General features: G+C 40.5%; 1 protein-coding gene across 4 annotated transcripts in view; it reads right to left on the bottom strand.

Moving 5' to 3' along the window:
- The window catches only part of LOC121878811 (zwei Ig domain protein zig-8-like), a 38,358-nt gene that overhangs the window by 14,407 nt on the left and 6,451 nt on the right, over positions 1-17,500 (bottom strand). For 2 of the 4 annotated variants that reach the window (XM_042385231.1, XM_042385232.1), the window contains exon 3: positions 946-1,326. The exons of 1 other annotated variant lie outside the window; for it this stretch is intronic. The gene's annotated coding sequence lies outside the window, so the exon portion shown is untranslated. Of the gene's footprint in view, positions 199-945; positions 1,327-17,500 lie in introns of those variants that run through there. One more of the 4 variants, XM_042385233.1, reaches the window with a different exon arrangement.

Genomic DNA, 17,500 nt, shown 5'->3' with positions numbered 1-17,500 from the left:
AGTACATAGTGACCTGGGAATGGTGCCAGTTATTATGCCTAGTACATAGTGACCTGGGAATGGTGCCAGTTATTATGCCTAGTACATAGTGACCTGGGAATGGTGCCAGTTATTATGCCTAGTACATAGTGACCTGGGAATGGTGCCAGTTATTATGCCTAGTACATAGTGACCTGGGAATGGTGCCAGTTATTATGCCTAGTATAGTGACCTGGGAATGATGGTGCCGGTTGTTATGCCTGAGTACATAGTGACCTGGGAATGGTGCCAGTGATTATGCCTGGTACATAGTGACCTGGGAATGGTTCAGTTATGCCTGGTACATAGTGACCTGGGAATAGTTGCCGGTGATTATGCTGAATACCCATAGTGACCTGGGAATGGTTCAGTTATTATGCCTAGTACATAGTGACCTGGGAATGGTGCCAGTAATTATGCCTAGTACATAGTGACCTGGGAATGGTGCCAGTTATTATGCCTAGTACATAGTGACCTGGGAATGGTGCCAGTAATTATGCCTAGTACATAGTGACCTGGGAATGGTGCCAGTTATTATGCCTAGTACATAGTGACCTGGGAATGGTGCCAGTTATTATGCCTAGTACATAGTGACCTGGGAATGGTTCCAGTTATTATGCCTAGTACATAGTGACCTGGGAATGGTGCCAGTTATTATGCCTAGTACATAGTGACCTGGGAATGGTGCCAGTGATTATGCCTAGTACATAGTGACCTGGGAATGGTGCCAGTGCTTATGCCTAGTACATAGTGACCTGGTATTTGTGAAAACTTACAATGACTTATAAAACTGTTCATTATGTACATATTATGAACACTTACAAGTACTTAGAAAAACTGTTCATTACTTATAGGCTCTGACTTCGAAGAACTTATAAACACTACCCATCACTTAGAAGCACTTAACTGACCTACAATGACACTTACTTAACTGCAGTGTTAATTTTTCTATACACTTATAATTCCGTATCTCACTTTAATCCTGCACTTACAATCACAGTTAACTTATAAAGTACCATTGTTAATCGGATTACCACTTATAAACACTTGTTACTTCACTTATCTTCATTTATCAAATTTTATCATTTATTGCTTCACTTTTGCTTCAATTACCTAATTTCACACCTTTCTTTACTCTCTTCATTTATCAAGTTCCGTTACATTTCTCTTTATTACCTTCAATTATCAATTTTTTTATCTTTCTTCACTTTCTTCATTTATCAAGTCCATTCATATTTCACTTATTTTCTTCAATTATCAAGTTTTATCTCTTATTCATTGTCTTTATTTATCTTATTATTATTGTCTCTGTAAGGGTAGAAATACATCGCTTGTTATTATCTGAGTTATATAGGGCCCCAGTTCTAATGGGCCCCAGTTCTAATGGGCCCCAGTTCTAATGGGCCCCAGTTCTAATGGGCCCCAGTTCTAATTGGCCCCATGTCTAATAGGCCCCTGTCTTTATAGGTGGTGTGAATGGTTATGTATGTTTGGTTAATTGGGTCCCCTAGTTCTAATGGACCACAGTGCCATTTGGTTCCAGTTCTAATAGGCACCTAAATTTAATACGTGTAGAAAAACATAAGAGAGATAGAGAAAGAAAGAAAGAAAGAAAGAAAGAAAGGGATAAAAACCCAGGAAAATGATATAAAGCTAAAAAGAAAGAAAGTTAAAAAGTAAGGAGAGAAAAAATAAAAAGAAAGAAAGAAAGAAAAAAGAGAGAGAGAAAGAGAAAGAGAAAAAGCTTGAATGAGAGAGAGCTTTTAAGCTGGTCAGGATCAGCTGTGGCCGTTGAACTTGGGGGAAGCTAAAACTGTTCACGAAATTCCCTGACGCTTACGACTAAACTTTTGATCCATTGTAGTCTACCTTAATCTACCTTAATCTACCTTAATCTACCTTAATCTACATCAATCTACCTTAATCTACCTCAATCTACCTTAATCTACCTCAATCTACCTTATTCTACCTCAATCTACCTTAATCTACCTTAATCTACATCAATCTACCTTAATCTACCTCAATCTACCTTAATCTACCTCAATCTACCTTAATCTATCTCAATCTACCTCATCTACCTCAATCTACCTTAATCTACCTCAATCTACCTTAATCAACCTTAATCTACCTCAATCTACCTTAATCAACCTTAATCTACCTCATCTACCTCATATACCTCAATCTACCTAAATCTACCTCAATCTACCTCAATCTACCTTAATCTACCTCAATCTACCTTAATCTACCTCAATCTACCTTAATCTATCTCAATCTACCCTCATCTACCTCGATCTACCTTAATCTACCTCAATCTACCTCAATCTACCTTAATCTACCTCAATCTACCTTAATCTACCTCAATCTACCTCAATCTACCTTATCTACCTCACTACCCTCATCTACCATGACCCTTTGATAGTCTACCTCAATCGACCTCAATCTACCTTGACCCTTTGCTAATCTACCTTCATCTACCTGGAGCAGATTAGAACCAGTGCCGATCGTGTGTTTGTCTATCGTAAATTAATCAATTGTCTATCGTGGGTTCGGACGATTACAGCGTCGGTAATTATCTATCGACCTGTTATGATAAAACGAGCACATACACACACACACACACACACACACACACAAACACACACACACACACATACACACATACACACACACACACACATACATACTATTAAAACCAATATACGAAATAAAAATGACTCTCTCTCTCTCTCTCTCTACCCAAACAAGAAAAAGTTAATAAATAATTTCAATAAATAATTCAGTCAAAAATATTCTGTTATTGTGAATTAAAAGCGCGATTTGAAACACTAATTAAAACCTAACCCGTCGACTGACACTCACTAAATTAACACCTTATGCTAAATCGTTCACATTTTACTACGAAATATTTATAGGGAAATATTTTATGGTGATAGTATTGGTGGTGATATATGGTGATATTAATGGTGATAATAATGGTGGTGATAGTAATGGTGGTATTAATGGTGGTGATAGTAATGGGTATTAATGGTGATAATAATGGTGGTGATAGTAATGGTGATAATAATGGTGGTATTAATGGTGGTGATAGTAATGGTGGTATTAATAGTGATAATAATGGTGGTGATAGTAATGGTGGTAATAATGGTGATAATAATGGTGGTGATAGTAATGGTGATATTAATGGTGATAATAATGGTGGAGATAGTAATGGTGGTATTAATGGTGATAATAATGGTGGTGATAGTAATGGTGGTATTAATGGTGATATTAATGGTGGTGATAGTAATGGTGGTATTAATGGTGATAATAAGACAAACAACAACAGCAAGAAAAAGACAAACAACAACAGCAAGAAGAAGAGGAACAACAACAGCAAGAAGAAGAGGAACAACAACAGCAAGAAGAAGAGGAACAACAAACAGCAAGAAGAAGAGGAACAACAACAGTAAGAAGAAGAGGAACAACAACAGCAAGAAGAAGAGGAACAACAACAGCAAGAAGAAGAGGAACAACAACACCAAGAAGAAGAGGAACAACAACACCAAGAAGAAGAGGAACAACAACAGCAAGAAGAAGAGGAACAACAACACCAAGAAGAAGAGGAACAACAACAGCAAGAAGAAGAGGAACAACAACAGCAAGAAGAAGAGGAACAACAACAGCAAGAAGAAGAGGAACAACAACAGCAAGAAGAAGAGGAACAACAACACCAAGAAGAAGAGGAACAACAACAGCAAGAAGAAGAGGAACAACAACAACAAGAAGAAGAGGAACAACAACAGCAAGAAGAAGAGGAACAACAACAACACCAAGAAGAAGAGGAACAACAACACCAAGAAGAAGAGGAACAACAACAACACCAAGAAGAGGAACAACAACAGCAAGAAGAAGAGGAACAACAGCAAGAAGAAGAGGAACAACAACAGCAAGAAGAAGAGGAACAACAACAGCAAGAAGAAGAGGAACAACACCAAGAAGAAGAGGAACAACAACAGCAAGAAGAAGAGGAACAACAACAGCAAGAAGAAGAGGAACAACAACAGCAAGAAGAAGAGGAACAACAACAAACACCAAGAAGAGGAACAACAACAGCAAGAAGAAGAGGAACAACAACAGCAAGAAGAAGAGGAACAACAACAGCAAGAAGAAGAGGAACAACAACAGCAAGAAGAAGAGGAACAACAACAACAAGAAGAAGAGGAACAACAACAGCAAGAAGAAGAGGAACAACAACAGTAAGAAGAAGAGGAACAACAACAGCAAGAAGAAGAGGAACAACAACAGCAAGAAGAAGAGGAACAACAACAGCAAGAAGAAGAGGAACAACAACAGCAAGAAGAAGAGGAACAACAACAGCAAGAAGAAGAGGAACAACAACAGCAAGAAGAAGAGGAACAACAACAACAACAAGAAGAAGAGGAAGAAGAAGAGGAAGAAGAAGATAATTTACGTAAAACTGACACGTACAAGAGACACGGGAGGTGGCAGACAGATGACGAGGATCAATACGCAAGAATAACACGGCAAGTCAACATTAAGAACACACACAGTCACGCACACACACAGTCACACACACACAGTCACACACACAGTCACACAAACACAGTCACACACACGCAGTCACACACACAGTCACACACACACACAGCCACACACAGCCACACACACACAGTCACACACACACAGCCACACACACAGTCACACACAGTCAACACAAACACAGTCACACACACGCAGTCACACACACACAGTCACACACACACAGTCACACACACAGTCACACACACAGTCACACACACACACACAATCACACACACACAGCTCACACAAACACAGTCACACACACACACACACCACACCACACACACAGTCACGCACACACCAGTCACACACCCACAACCTGTGAGCGATAATTGAACAGACACAACGGTACACATTGGCTCTCACCGTGTTAGTGGTGTACCGTGTTAATAGTGGTGTACCGTGTTAATGGTGGTGTACCGTGTTAATGGTGGTGTACCGTGTTAATGGTGGTGTACCGTGTTATTGAGGTTTACCGTGTTATTGAGGTGTACCGTGTTATTGGAGGTGTACCGTTTTAGTGGAGGTGTACCGTGTTATTGGCGGTGTACCGTTTTAGTGGAGGTGTACCGTGTTATTGGAGGTGTAACGTTAATGGTGGTACCGTGTTAATGGTGGTGTACCGTGTTAATGGTGGTGCACCCTGTTATTAGTGGTGTACCGTGTTAATAGTGGTGTACCGTGTTAATGGTGGTGTACCGTGTTATTGGAGGTGTACCGTGTTGTGGAGGTGTACCGTTTTAGTGGAGGTGTACCGTGTTAATGGTGGTGTACCGTGTTAATGGTGGTGTACCGTGTTATTGGAGGTGTACCGTTTTAGTGGAGGTGTACCGTGTTATGGAGGTGCACCGTGTTAATGGTGGTACAGTGTTATTGAGGTGTACCGTGTTATTGAGGTGTACCGTGTCAATGGTGGTGTACCGTGTTAATGGTGGTGTACCGTGTTATTGAGGTGTACCGTGTTATTGGAGGTGCACCGTGTTAATGGTGGTGTACCGTGCTAATGGTGGTGTACCGTGTTAATAGTGGTGTACCGTGTTACTGGAGATGTACCGTGTTAGTGCAGGAAGTGTACCATAACTGTCAGGGGGAGGGGGGGAGGGTCGTTGTGGCCTGGGATCGAACACGGGTCAGTAGACAGATATACCGACACGCTTACCACTATGCCACCGGGACCTGGATGTAGATAGATAGATAGATAGATAGATAGATAGATAGATAGATAGATAGATAGATAGATAAAGAAAGAAAAATAGAAATATAGACAGAAAAAATCCAACTGACAGACAGACAGACAGACAGAGAAAGAAAGAGAGAGAGAGAGAGAGAGAGAGAGAGAGAGAGAGAGAGAGAGAGAGAGAGAGAGAGAGAGAGATTATTCCTTATTAATCTCTGGACAACACCTGGGCGTGAGAGAGGCAGGTAATTGATGAGTTCTCCCTCACCTGTATCAGTCACCTGTGAAATTAATCAACTCTGGAAATCACTTATTATTTCGCCTCTTATTAACTCTGAATGAGCCTTTGACATTTAAACAAACACACACTCATATTTTGACTCTAACTTGGTCTGTATGCATGTATGTATGTATGCATGTATGTATGTATGTATGTATGTATGTATGTATGTATGTATGTATGTATGCATGTATGTATGTATGTCTTCCCTCATCTAGTAATGACCTGCATCTACCTGTTCCTACCTGCCTCTACCTGCATCTACCTTCCCTACATCGTTCATCCTACCCCCATCTGCTTCTACCTATCCCTACCTGAGCTGAACACACCTGCACTGTTAAGAACCAATGACACTTAGGGCAAGAAGTGAGTACTGTATTAACTTAGCCACTGCACCATTTATTGCCTTACCCGCTATCTAATATATCAAGCAGATAGCCTGTTGTGGCGGTTGTTATCCTATGAAGAGAATTATGTCAATTTGGTATCTTATTTTCATGATAGCGAGTGGGGGCACATGGTAGGTGGTGCATGATAGGTGGTGTATGATAGGTGGTGTATGATAGTTGGTGTATGATAGGTGGTGTATGATAGGTGGTGCATGATAGGTGGTGTATGATAGGTGGTGTATGATAGGTGGTGTATGATAGGTGGTGTATGATAGGTGGTGTATAATAGGTGGTGTATGATAGGTGGTGTATGATAGGTGGTGTATGATAGGTGGTGTATGATAGGTGGTGTATGATAGGTGGTGTATGATAGGTGGTGTATGATAGGTGGTGTATGATAGTAAAAGTGGTAGGTGTATGATAGGTGGTGCATGACAGGTGGTGCATGACAGTGGTACATGACAGGTGGTGATGACATGTGGTGGCGTGGTGCATGACATGTGTAGGTATGACATGTGGTATGATAGGTGGTGTGTGATAGGTGGTGTATGATAGGTGGTGCATGATAGGTGGTGTATGATAGGTAGTGTATGACAGGTGGTGTATGATAGGTGGTGTGTGATAGGTGGTGTATGACAGGTGGTGTATGATAGTGGTGTGTGATAGGTGGTGTATGATAGGTGGTGCATGATAGGTGGTGTATGATAGGTGTGTATGACAGGTGGTGTATGATAGGTGGTGTGATAGGTGGTGTATGATAGGTGGTGTATGATAGGTGGTGCATGACAGGTGGTGCATGACAAGTGGTACATGACAGGTGGTGCATGACATGTGGTGTATGACAGGTGATGCATGACAGGTGGTGCATGACAGGTGGTGTATGACAGGTGATAAAAAGTTTGTCAAAAATATTGCACTGCATGTGAACCAAACACTTAAAAGCTTTTATGTTTGAATACGAGAATATAAATTCATATAAAACACAAACATCATACTGAGTAATGTGTGTGTGTGTGTGTGTGTGTGTGTGTGTGTGTGTGTGTGTGTGTGTGTGTGGTTCAAGGTTTTCACTCATGTCACTTAATGTATCAATCCCTCCCTCCTGCCTTCCCTCTCCGCCTCTTACACGATGGGATTCACTCAATCCTTTTCCAGCGAATCAAATCCCCTCGTCCAATGTGTCGATATCTCTTCCAATCTCCTCTGGACCCAAGGAAAACATGTGTTCTCTCACTCTCTCTCTCTCTCTCTCTCTCTCTCTCTCTCTCTCTCTCTCTCTCTCAAGTCCTGATTGAGAGAGACTTTTTTCATCTCTTATTCATTCTCTCTTCTCCATCTCCTTCAACCACTATATCTATCCACCACCTTCTCCAACACCAATATCTCTCCACCGCCTTCTCCAACACCAGTATCTCTCCACCGCCTTCTCCAACACCTTCTCCAACACCAATATCTCCACCACCTTCTCCAACACCAATATTCCCACCACCTTCTCCAACACCAATATCTCACCACCGCCTTCTCCAACACCAATAATATCTCTCCACCACCTTCTCCAACACCAATATCTCCACCACCTCCAACACCAATATCTCTCACACCTTCTCCAACACCAATATCTCACCACCACCTTCTCCAACACCAATATCTCTCCACCACCTTCTCCAACACCAATATCTCACCACCACCTTCCAACACCAATATCTCACCACCACCTTCTCCAACACCAATATCTCACCACCGCCTTCTCCAACACCAGTATCTCTCCAGCATCTCCAACACCAATATCTCTCCACCACCTTCTCCAACACCACATCTCTCCACCACCTTCTCCATCACCAATATCTCTCCACCGCCTTCTCCAACACCAGTATCTCTCCAACACCAGCTCTCCAGCATCTCCAACACCAATATCTCTCCACCACCTTCTCCAACACCAATATCATCTCCAACACCAATATCTCCACCGCCTTCTCCAACACCAGTATCTCTCACCGCCTTCTCCAACACCAGTATCTCTCCAACATCTCCAACACCAATATCTCTCCACCGCCTTCTCCAACACCAGTATCTCTCCAACATCTCCAACACCAATATCTATCCACCACCTTCTCCAACACCAATATCTCTCCACCACCTTCTCCAGCACCAATATCTCTCCACCACCTTCTCCAACACCAGTATCTCTCCAGCATCTCCAACAAGCCACTCCTCAGTATCTCTCCAAATATCTCTGCTGTGTCTCCCGCCAACACCATCGATCGTCTCAAAGGTCTCGCTACATCTCTCACACCGGTTCATATCTCCTCCAAAATATCTCTCCTATCTCTCACTGCCTTTGAGATACATTTGTTGTCTTTCAATACCACCGTTTGTAGTTTATCTCTAAGTCTCTTTATCATATATCTCTCTCTTTCTCTCTTCCATTCTTCCTCTTCTGCCTCTTGTACTCTTCTCCACCACCTCCACCACTCACCACCACTACCACTATGTTCACCACCACCACCACTCACCACCAACACCACTCACCATCACTACCACTATGTTCACCACCACCACCACCACCACCACTCACCACCAACACCACCACCATCACTACCAACAATCTCCAACCACCACCACCATCACCACTCACCACCAACACCACTCACCACCACCACCATCACCACTCACCACCAACACCACTCACCACCACCACCACCACAGTCAGTCTATCACCGTGTTTACCATAAGCCTTAAGTTCTCAGATTGGCCACTAGGGGATGAGTGTGTCGTTTTGCAAAGCTGAACAATATTGAACAGTGTTGAACAATAGAGAGCCAATCAGACGCCGAGGTTGTAGTGGTAGCTGATCAATACCCACGTGGATGAGGGACACTGTGTACTTAAAAACGATTCACAACTATAGGTTTGGTTAGGTTAGGTTGGGTAGGTTAGGTTAGGGTTTGTTTGGTTAGGTTAGGTTAGGTTAGGTTAGGTTAGGTTAAGTTAGGTTACACTAGGTTATGTTAATTAGGTTATTTTATTATGTTAGATTAGGCTAAGTTACCGTTAAGGTGGTTAATTTTCAGGTGATACAATAACATTAATTAATCTACCAAATACTCACAAAAGTTCTTCACAAATAAACAAACATAAATAAAAGTTCAACTCGAAAGTTATTAAGTTAGTCATCATAAATAGCCAACCATCCTGATGTTACTATTATCTCAAACAATAGTCGTCCTCTAACATACACACACTTTTATATGTCAATTTAAAACACGAAAAGTTAAGTAACATTAACGAAACTTTAACTTGACCCGTATAATTAACTGAACAACTTTAGTATATAGTTACACCAACGAACAGTTAAGGTCTCCTGCAGAATACTAAGGTGAAAAAAAAAAAATAAACGGTCATTTACATCTACTAACTGTGTCTTGAGTACATCAGCTGGTCATTTAAAGAAACAAAATAAAGAGTTATTATCACCAATGTTGCTGCGTCCAAGGATAAAATATTAGTAAGGATAGTTCGCCAGGCACTTGTTTTACCCATAATGCACAGCTCGGTGACGTCACTTGTAAATACGTTTCATATGGCGAGCTCCCTGTGTGCACGCGTCTGCATCCGGGACCAGTGAATCAATAATTATGGTTATTTGTGCAATATACGGGTGCACCAGCAATGCTCAAATCCCAAGCAGACCACATCAAGTGTTACAGATTTCCCAGAGATGAGAAAACTTGTGATAAATGGATAAATGCCGAGAAGTGCTTCGATAAAATAAACACCATATTTGCCCGTGTGTGTTCTCTCCACTCAAGAGAAAGTGATTATAGACTTGAGTACAGAGTAAAGTGCAGTTAAAAGTGTTACCAAGAACAAGTAGACCACTGTCTCCAAGGGCTGTACCAACCCTACTACTACCAACGGTAAAATCAGATGCAGGTATGTATTGTATTATCAACGTTGAAGCATTCTTGTCCTTGCTATATGTAACAGGAAATACGTCGTCAAAATTCAAGATCCGAGGGGGCTAGTTTATTGGGCACCCCCTTACATCCTGTGCAAGGTGAAGCGCAAAAGCGTTTACAGCGCCCAACAGGGAAGCATGAGGAGTTCATGCTTGCCTTTATGACTCGTGCATTAAGGGCGTAGAAGCCTGAAGGGTCATAGGTTTTGTCAGCAAGTTACATAAAGTGAGAGAATGATGAGTGTGTGGGGGGAAAGTTCCCGGTACATTTCATCTGTTTATGGCAAAGCGTGGCAGGTCCCTAATAATGTCAAGTGCCAGACCTGTGATTAGGAGGAGGGATATCTGGTCAGGGAGGGAAGAGGTGTTGGTAACGGCTGGAGACCTGTAGGAGGAGGTCATAGGGCAAGTGAGGATGTTGTGAGAGAGGGTGTGAGAGTCGGGTTGACCACAAAGTTTACAAACAGTGCGGTGAGGCTCAGGGTTGCCAATGTACTCCCATAGGTACCTGTACCCTTGGCGCAGTCTCATGTACATAATCTGTTGAGATCGAGTCAGGGATTGATACTCTTTGTAGTGGCGGTTGTCGTCACCGGTTACAGCGTCATAGTGGCATAGTGTGACGCTACCCCGTTGCTTCAGGTGTGTCCAATTTTCATTGAATGCCTCTCGTTGTGTGGCGTGTATGCGAGATTTGAGATGATTCAGGGAGAGGGCGAGAGTGGCTTCAATATCTTCTTCTTGTGTCGCTTCTTTGGCAAGTCGATCAACAGTGTCAGAGGCAGTTATTCCTATATGTGACGGGATCCAAAGAAACTTGACACGGATGTCATCAGTTTGTTCTAGCCCGGCAACGGCGGCTAGGGTGTATTGGGCGGCAGGGGAGGAGGGGGAGGGTAATTTGAGCCTCGCTAGCGCAGAAGTGCTGTCACTGATTATAAGGAGGTTTCGGCGTTCAGTGCGAGCATAGGTCGTCCCCTCATGAATGCCCGCGAGTGTGGCTATGCTTTCAGCATCAGTGGAAGAGGCCCAGTCGTGGACCCTGATTTTCCTGCGGGCCTGGCGCTCAGGAATCAACACAGCTGCCCCAGCGCTGCCCAGCGTGGTGACAGACCCATCACAGTAGACGAGGATAGGAGGGTGGGAGGTCGTAAGAGAGGAGGCGACATCATTAATCTGCTCAAGGCAGTTAAGTTCGAGCATATACCGCAGTTGGGTGGATTTACGACCAGGGAAGGTGTGGACTACAACATCAACACACGGGGAGGTCCACGGCGGTAGAGGCGGATGAGTGTAAAATACGTCGTCGTATTAGACAAGCCAGCCGAGAACGTGTTTGAAGAGAGTTCATATTTCTGTTGTATCTCCTTAATTCCGGAATGTCTGTCGATATCCAGGTATTTACCACATCTTACTATATGTGGCCAAAAAGAACTGTGAAGATATTTAATAATCTTGAAAAAATGAAGGTTAAGTGCATCAGTATATGGGTTTCAGGGGTCAACACAGCGCTTGTTTCAAGACACGGGGGAAGATTTCTTGTAGTTTCTTAATTCTGCCACATCAGTCAATATCAGGTCATCCAGAAGACTGTGAGACATTGGTCTTGTCACGTCTGACAAAAGGAAACAATAATATTGGCCACAATATAAGACAAACCAGAGTTACATCACTTAATTCACCGGCGACGGTCGTGATGCTTAACTCATAGAGAAACGTTCGCTATTTTCTTAAGTATACATTGTAAGGCAATATCCAGTTGTCCAGAGTACCCCCAGACACTCACACACCTTGCCTTAATTACAATTATAGGATTAGAGTAACAAAAAAAATATCGGATAAATTGGAATGTTATGGTCAATAGATAACACGATCATTTGGTGGCAACACTGGACTTTAACTGGTTGCTAAGCAACAGCTTTCAAGTAAGCGTTGCCATCGTTCATGTATCTTATGAACAATAAAACTTAACAACAACAACAACCATGATATATCGTGACACACACAATTAAAAAAAATAACAACTCACCATTAAGTTGTATTTTCCCCCCAAAACAACTGGCTGTGTTTTTAAAATTAACAGTAGTCTAATTTGTTGTTATATTCATTAAGTTAGTAGCGCCTGCCCCGTCACATGGTGTCGGAGGACAAGTTTTTTAAAAGGCAACTAACAAAATAAACACCATCATTTCTCTCTACGTCAAAACGATAACTCCTATTACAGAAAAAACAAACATTTAAGACTCTAATTAAAATATATAAAACACACTGAAGTAAAGATATCGCCTTAGGGATAGTATTTAAGAGGTTAATTAAGATAAGACGGGTAGCATCAGGCGCCTCATGCCTGACGAGCTACAGTGAGCCACCGTCATCACGTGTTCCCGCTCGCTCCTTAATAACTCTATATTTCCTTTATAAAAACACAACTACAACACTCTTACCCTTAATGACGTGCTAATAAGATAATGTTAATTGTTATTAAGGTGTTAATAGGGTTAAATTAAAGGTTAGTGACTTTAATAAGAGAGATTTAAATGGTTCGTTGAAGTCGCCAGTGTTAATGTTTACATAAGGTTAAAAACTTTTATATCTAGTGAAATTTAACATTAACGAAAGATTTTATTATGTGAATGTGTTTTTAATAAGTGTTTGTGAAGAAAATTGCTTGAGTCCCAAAACGTTTGAAAAAGTGAAAGAAATGAAGGACCAACGAAAGAATTAACACCTATCATCTGTATAAGGTAAGTTAATATGATGATTCACCCTACTGACTCTCTGCCTCACCTCACCTGACTCACTGACTCACTTCATCTGACTCACTGATGAATATTTATATGAATAAACTAGTGAATACTGATTATGTAAACGTCTTAGTGCCGTGTGCAAAAACTGACTGTATAATATTAGTGTCGTGTGCAAAGTGTGACGTCATAATATCACCAAAATGTGCAAATTAGTGACGTCATAATATCAGTGTCGTATAAGTGACGTCATAATAGTGTCGTGTGCAAAGTGTGACGTCATAATATCAGTGTCGTGTGCAAAGTCGTGACGTCACTTGAAATATGTACAAAATGGCGACGGATTATATTAGTGTCGTGTGCAAAAGTGACGTCATAAAAGCTTATTAGTGTGTAAAGGAGTGACGCCATTTCTTAAAGGCCGTGAGTGACGTACTGACGTAATTTAGTCCCGCGTGTTAAGGTGACGTTACAATTTAAGACGCATAAGGTATGATATAGCCTCTTAAGTATAAAGTAGTGACGTATCTTAAGTGTAAAGTAGTGACGTCAATTTTAAAGTGTGTTTGTCAAGATAAGGTAGTTTATAAATTTAAAGTAACGTCTCATATAAGTGTTGTGTGTTAAGTAACGTCTCATATAAGTGTAGTGTGTTAAGTAATGTCACATATAAGTGTAGTGTGTTAAGTAACGTTACATATAAGTGTAGTGTGTTCGGTAACGTTACATATAAGAGTAGTGTGTTAAGTAACGTCACATATAAGAGTAGTGTGTTAAGTAACGTCACATATAATAGTGTGTTAAGTAACGTCACATATAAGTGTAGTGTGTTAAGTAACGTCACATATAAGAGTAGTGTGTTAAGTAACGTCACATATAAGAGTAGTGTGTTAAGTAACGTCACATATAAGTGTAGTGTGTTAAGTAACGTCACATATAAGTGTAGTGTGTTAAGTAACGTCACATATAAGTGTAGTGTGTAACGTGTAAAGTAACGTCACATATAAGTGTAGTGTGTTAAGTAACGTCACATATAAGTGTAGCGTGTTAAGTAACGTCACATATAAGAGTAGTGTGTTAAGTAACGTCACATATAAGTGTAGTGTGTTAAGTAACGTCACATATAAGAGTAGTGTGTTAAGTAACGTCACATATAAGAGTAGTGTGTTAAGTAACGTCACATATAAGTGTAGCGTGTTAAGTAACGTCACATATAAGAGTAGTGTGTTAAGTAACGTCACAGTAGTGTGTTAGTAACGTCACATATAAGTGTAGTGTGTTAAGTAACGTCACATATAAGTGTAGTGTGTTAAGTAACGTCACATATAAGTGTAGTGTGTTAAGTAACGTCACATATAAGTGTAGTGTTAAGTAACGTCACATATAAGAGTAGTGTGTTAAGTAACGTCACATATAAGAGTAGTGTGTTAAGTAACGTCACATATAAGTGTAGTGTGTTAAGTAACGTCACATATAAGAGTAGTGTGTTAAGTAACGTCACATATAAGAGTAGTGTGTTAAGTAACGTCACATATAAGAGTAGTGTGTTAAGTAACGTCACATATAAGTGTAGTGTGTTAAGTAACGTCACATATAAGTAGTGTGTTAAGTAACGTCACATATAAGTGTAGAGTGTTAAGTAACCACATATAAGTGTAGTGTGTTAAGTAACGTCACATATAAGAGTAGTGTGTTAAGTAACGTCACATATAAGTGTAGAGTGTTAAGTGACGTCACATATAAGTGTAGTGTGTTAAGTAATGTCACATATAAGAGTAGTGTGTTAAGTAACGTCACATATAAGTGTAGAGTGTTAAGTAACGTCACATATAGGTGTAGAGTGTTAAGTAACGTCACATATAAATGTTTATGTCGTATATAAGTAAATTTAGGTCTTTGCTTCAGTGTGTGTTTGTCTGTTACTTAATATCACCTAAAAATTAGCCCCTTAGGTTTATGTCACCTAACCTAACCTCACTTAGCCCTCAGGTGAAATGAGTTAGGGGGTTAATCTTCAGGTGATCCATTACTTCTAATTCTCATGTTAATTACTGTTATCTTATATTACAGGTAAGTTAATTAACAACTCCTCGAGGGACAGTAACTCAACGCACCTCAGGTATGTGTTAAAGTCCTTGTTGATGTTAACTTTGCGTCGTACGAGGTCATTAACTTGACGTTGTCTGTGTGTACGTCGGAGCTACTTTACGTTGTATGTGTGTACGTCGGAGCTACTTAACTTTACGTTGTATGTGTACGTCGGAGCTACTTAACTTTACGTTGTCTGTGTGTACGTCAGAGCTACTTAACTTTACGTTGTATGTGTGTACGTCGGAGCTACTTAACTTGACGTTGTATGTGTGTGTACGTCGGAGCTACTTTACGTTGTCTGTGTACGTCGGAGCTACTTAACTTTACGTTGTATGTGTGTACGTCGGAGCTACTTAACTTTACGTTGTCGTCGGAGCTGTACGTCGGAGCTACTTAACTTTACGTTGTATGTGTGTACGTCGGAGCTACTTAACTTGACGTTGTATGTGTGTGTACGTCGGAGCTACTTTACGTTGTCTGTGTACGTCAGAGCTACTTAACTTTACATTGTCTGTGTACGTCAGAGCTACTTAACTTTACGTTGTCTGTGTACGTCGGAGCTACTTAACTTTACGTTGTATGTGTGTTTACGTCAGAGCTACTTAACTTTGCGTTGTCTGCGTACGTCAGAGTTACTTAAGTTTACGTTGTATGTGTGCACGCCGGAGCTACTTAACTTTACGTTGTATGTGTGTACGTCGGCTACTTAACTTTACGTTGTATGTGTACGTCGGAGCTACTTAATTTACGTTGTCTGTGTACGTCGGAGCTACTTAACCTTTACGTTGTCTGTGTACGTCGGAGCTATTTTACGTTGTTTGTGTACGTCGGAGATACTTAACTTTACGTTGTATGTGTGCACGTCGGAGCTACTAACTTTACGTTGTCTGTGTACGTCGGAGCTACTTAACTTTACGTTGTATGTGTGTGTACGTCAGAGCTACTTAACTTTATGTTGTATGTGTGTACGTCGGAGCTTACTTAACTTTACGTTGTATGTGTGTGTACGTCGGAGCTACTTAACTTTACGTTGTATGTGTGTGTCGGAGCTACAACTTTACGTTGTATGTGTGTATGTCGGAGCTACTTACCTTTACGTTGTATGTGTGTACGTCGGAGCTACTTAACTTTACGTTGTATGTGTGTACGTCGGAGCTACTTAACTTTGCGTTGTATGTGTGTACGTCGGAGCTACTTAACTTTGCGTTGTATGTGTGTACGTCGGAGCTACTTAACTTTACGTTGTATGTGTGTACATCGGAGCTACTTAACTTTACGTTGTATGTGTGTACGTCAGAGCTACTTAACTTTATGTTGTATGTGTGTACGTCAGAGCTACTTAACTTTACGTTGTATGTGTGTACGTCAGAGCTACTTAACTTTACGTTGTATGTGTGTACGTCAGAGCTACTTAACTTTATGTTGTATGTGTGTACGTCAGAGCTACTTAACTTTACGTTGTATGTGTGTACGTCAGAGCTACTTAACTTTATGTTGTATGTGTGTACGTCGGAGCTACTTAACTTTATGTTGTATGTTTGTACGTCGGAGCTACTTTGGTGTATTGTTTTAGTTGTATATTTTATTTTTGCGTATTTTTCTTATTACATATTTTACTGATTGCATACATTGCTTCTTGGGTATTTTCCTTTCCGCTTGTTTTCCTTCTTGCGTATTTTGCTTCTTGCGTATTTTGCGTCTTGCGTATTTTTTTTCTTGCATATTTTAGCCATTGCATTTTTTTTCTGCATATTTTGGTTAATAAGTATTTTTGCCTGTTGCTTATTTTGCTTATTATAAAAATGACACAGTCAGCATCACTTCATAACACCTATGGCACTGAGTTACGTGTCCCGTTGCGTTAACAGTGCCAACCAGTGCCTTCCTGCCTGAGTGGTGACATGTAACTAGAATGAATTACTTTGACCTCACTTACATTTTATTTCGTTTACAAATTCTCCTGAAATAAATTAACCGGAGCATTGCCCTGTAAAAATACGATGTTAACCATTTCCTATATTTTAACTTGTAAAAAATAAGCTTAATCAGAAAAGCTTAAATAGAAAATATTTAATAGAAAAGCTTAAATAGAAAAACTTAAATAGAAAAACTTAAAGTAGAAAAGCTTAAGCAGAAAATTTACATACACTTAATTTTGCTATTGTCAAGAAGGTAATTAAATGTTAACTGTGTTTAAAAATGTACTTTAATTTCTCACTTAATTAAAAGATATTAAAATGTTCTTAATTACATATATATTAC

This window comes from Homarus americanus, unplaced genomic scaffold (assembly GCF_018991925.1).
Source record: "Homarus americanus isolate GMGI-L3 unplaced genomic scaffold, GMGI_Hamer_2.0 scaffold29779, whole genome shotgun sequence".
NCBI lineage: Eukaryota > Metazoa > Arthropoda > Malacostraca > Decapoda > Nephropidae > Homarus > Homarus americanus.
The sequence above is the reverse complement of the archived record's forward strand: the minus strand, read 5'-3'. Positions and strand labels throughout refer to the sequence as shown.